The sequence below is a fragment of the Eschrichtius robustus genome, chromosome 3 (genome assembly GCF_028021215.1).
Source record: "Eschrichtius robustus isolate mEscRob2 chromosome 3, mEscRob2.pri, whole genome shotgun sequence".
Lineage (NCBI taxonomy): Eukaryota > Metazoa > Chordata > Mammalia > Artiodactyla > Eschrichtiidae > Eschrichtius > Eschrichtius robustus.
In genome coordinates, this window is record NC_090826.1 from 131,148,494 (window position 1) to 131,153,150 (window position 4,657).

Here is a 4,657-nt window from a genome sequence, read left to right on the forward strand (position 1 = left end):
GGACAGATCATCCAAAATGAAAATAAATAAGGAAACAGAAGCTTTAAATGACACAATAGACCAGATAGATTCAGTTGATATTTATAGGACATTCCATCCAAAAACAGCAGATTACACATTCCTCTCAAGTGCGCACGGAACATTCTCCAGGATAGATCACATCCTAGGTCACCAATCAAGCCTCAGTAAATTTAAGAAAATTGAAATCATATCAAGCATCTTTTCTGACCACAATGCTATGAGATTAGAAATGACTTACAGGGAAAAAAACGTGAAAAGCACAAACACATGGAGGCTAAACAATACGCTACTAAATAACCAAGAGATCAGTGAAGAAATCAAAGAGGAAATCAAAAAATACCTAGAGACAAATGACAATGAAAACATGACGATCTAAAACCTATGGGATTCAGCAAAAGCAGTTCTAAGAGGGAAGTTATAGCTATACAAGCCTACCTAAAGAAACAAGAAAAATCTCAAGTAAACAATCTAACCTCACACCTAAAGGAACTAGAGAAAGAAAAACAAAACCCAAAGTTAGCAGAAGGAAAGAAATCATAAAGATCAGAGCGGAAATAAATGAAATAGAAACAAAGAAAACAATAGCAAAGATCAATAAAACTAAAAGCTGGTTCTTTGAGACGATAAACAAAATTGATAAGCCATTAGCCAGACTCATCAAGAAAAAGAGGGAGAGGACTCAAATCAATAAATTTACAAATGAAAAAGGAGAAGTTACAACAGACACCGCAGAAATACAAAGCATCCTAAGAGACTACTACAAGCAACTCTATGCCAATAAAACGGACAAACTGGAACAAATGGACAAATTCTTAGAAAGGTATAACCTTCCAAGACTGAACCAGGAAGAAACAGAAAATATGAACAAACCAATCACAAGTAATGAAATTGAAACTGTGATTAAAAATCTTCCTACAAACAAAAGTCCAGGACCAGATGGCTTCACAGGTGAATTCTATCAAACATTTAGAGAAGAGCTAACACCCATCCTTCTCAAACTCTTCCAAAGAAATGCAGAGGAAGGAACACTCCCAAACTCATTCTATGAGGCCACCATCACCCTGATACCAAAACCAGACAAAGACACTACAAAAAAAGAAAATTACAGACCAATATCACTGATGAATGTAGATGCAAAAATCCTCAACAAAATACTAGCAAACAGAATCCAACAACACATTAAAAGGATCATACACCACGATCAAGTGGGATTTATCCCAGGGATGCAAGGATTCTTCAATATATGCAAATCAATCAACGTGATACACCATATTAACAAATTGAAGAATAAAAACCATATGATATCTCAATAGATGCAGAAAAAGCTTTTGACAAAATTCAACACCCATTTATGATAAAAACTCTCCAGAAAGTGGGCATAGAGGGAACCTACCTCAACATAATAAAGGCCACATACGACAAACCCACAGCAAACATCATTCTCAATGGTGAAAAACTGAAAGCATTTCCCCTAAGATCAGGAACGAGACAAGGATGTCCACTCTCACCACTATTATTCAACATAGTTCTGGAAGTCCTAGCCACAGCAATCAGACGAAAAAGAAATAAAAGGAATACGAATTGGAAAAGAAGAAGTAAAACTGTCACTGTTTGCAGATGACATGATATTATACATAGAGAATCCTAAAAATGCCACCAGAAAACTACTAGAGCTAATCAATGAATTTGGTAAAGTTGCAGGATACAAAATTAATGCACAGAAATCTCTTGCATTCCTATACACTAATGATGAAAAATCTGAAAGAGAAATTATGGAAACACTCCCATTTACCATTGCAACAAAAAGAATAAAATACCTAGGAATAAACCTACCTAGAGAGACAAAAGACCTGTATGCAGAAAACTATAAGAAACTGATGAAAGAAATTAAAGATGATACCAACAGATGGAGAGATATACCATGTTCTTGGATTGGAAGAATCAATATTGTGAAAATGACTACACTACCCAAAGCAATCTACAGATTCAATGCAATCCTTATCAAAATACCAATGGCATTTTTTATGGAACTAGAACAAATCATCTTAAAATTTGTATGGAGACACAAAAGACCCCGAATAGCCAAAGCAGTCTTGAGGGGAAAAAACGGAGCTGGAGGAATCAGACTCCCTGACTTCAGACTGTACTACAAAGCTACAGTAATCAAGACAATATGGTACTGGCACAAAAACAGAAATATAGATCGATGGAACAAGACAGAAAGCCCAGAGATAAACCCATGCACCTATGGTCAACTAATCTATGACAAAGGAGGCAAAGATATACAATGGAGAAAAGACAGTCTCTTCAATAAGTGGTGCTGGGAAAACTGGACAGCTACATGTAAAAGAATGAAATTAGAATACTCGCTAACACAATACACACAAATAAACTCAAAATGTAATAAAGACCTAAATGTAAGGCCAGACGCTATAAAACTCTTAGAGGAAAACGTAGGCAGAACACTGTATGACATAAATCACAGCAAGACCCTTTTTGACCCACCTCCTTGAGAAACGGAAATAAAAACCAAAACAAACAAATGGAACCTAACGAAACTTAAAAGCTTTTGCACAGAAAAGGAAACCATAAAGAAGACGAAAAGACAACCCCCAGAATGGGAGAAAATATTTGCAAATGAAGCAACTGGCAAAGGATTAATCTCCAAAATTTACAAGCAGCTCATGCAGCTCAATATCAAAAAACAAACAACCCAATCCAAAAATGGGCAGAAGACCTAAATAGACATTTTTCCAAAGAAGATATACAGATTGCCAACAAACACATGAAAGAATGCTCAACATCATTAATCATTAGAAACCATTTCCTCCAAGATCAGGAACAAGACAAGGATGTCCACTCTCACCACTATTAATCAACATAGTTTTGGAAGTTTTAGCCACAGCAATCAGAGAACAAAAAGAAATAAAAGGAAGCCAAATTGGGAAAGAAGAAGTAAAGCTGTCACTGTTTGCAGATGACATGATACTATACATAGAGAATCCTAAAGATGCTACTAGAAAACTACTAGAGCTAATCAATGAATTTGGTAAAGTAGCAGGATACAAAATTAATGCACAGAAATCTCTTCCATTCCTATACACTAATGATGAAAAATCTGAAAGAGAAATTAAAGAAACACTCCCATTTATCATTGCAACAAAAAGAATAAAATACCAAGGAATATAGGGGCAAGACAGGAATAAAGATGCAGACCTACTAGAGGATGAACTTGAGGATATGGGGAGGGGGAAGGGTAAGCTGGGACAAAGTGCGAGAGTGGCATGGACATATATACACTACCAAACGTAAAATAGATAGCTAGTGGGAAGCAGCCACATAGCACAGGGAGATCAGCTCGGTGCTTTGTGATCACCTAGAGGGATGGGATAGGGAGGGTGGGAGGGATGGAGATGCAAGAGGGAAGAGATATGGGGACATATGTATATGTATAACTGATTCACTTTGTTATAAAGCAGAAACTGACACACCATTGTAATGCAATTATACTCTAATAAAGATGTAAAAAAAAAAAATACCAAGGAATAAACCTACCTAAGGAGACAAAAGACTTATATGCAGAAAACTATAAGACACTGATGAAAGAAATTAAAGATGACACAAACAGATGGAGAGATATACCATGTTCTTGGATGGGAAGAATCAACATTGTGAAAATGACTATACTACCCAAAGCAATCTACATATTCAGTGCAATACCTATCAAACTACCAATGGCATTTTTCACAGAACTAGAACAAAAACTTTCACAATTTGTAAGGAAACACAAAAGATATGAGTAGCCTACGCAATCTTGAGACAGAAAAACAGAGCTGGAGGAATCAGGCTTCTGGACTTCAGACTATACTACAAAGTTACAGTAATCAAGATAGTATGGTACTAGCACAAAAATAGAAATATAGATCAATGGAACAGGATAGAAAGTCCAGAAATAAACCCACTCACATATGGTCACCTTGTTTTTGATAAAGGAGTCAAGAATATACAATGGAGAAAAGACAGCCTCTTCAATAAGTGGTGCTGGGAAAACTGGACAGCTACATGTCAAAAAATGAAATTAGACCACTCCCTTACACCATACACGAAAATAAACTCAAAATGGATTAAAGACCTAAATGTAAGGCCAGACACTATCAAACTCTTAGAGGAAAACATAGGCAGAACACTCTATGACATAAATCACAGCAAGATCCTTTTTGACCCATCTCCTAGAGAAAAGGAAATAAAAACAAAAATAAACAAATGGGACCTAATGAAACTTAAAAGCTTTTGCACAGCAAAGGAAACCATAAGACAAAAAGGCAACCCTCAGAATGGGAGAAAATATTTGCAAATGAAGCAACTGACAAAGGATTAATCTCCAAAATTTACAAGCAACTCTTGCAGCTGAATATCAAAAAAACAAACAACCCAATCCAAAAATGGGCAGAAGACCTAAATAGACATTTCTCCAAAGAAGATATACAGATTGCCAACAAACATATGAAAGGATGCTCAACATCACAGATCATTAGAGAAATGCAAATCAAAACTACAATGAGGTATCACCTCACACCAGTCAGAATGGCCGTCACCAAAAAATCTACAAACAATAAATCCTGGAGAGGGTGTGGAG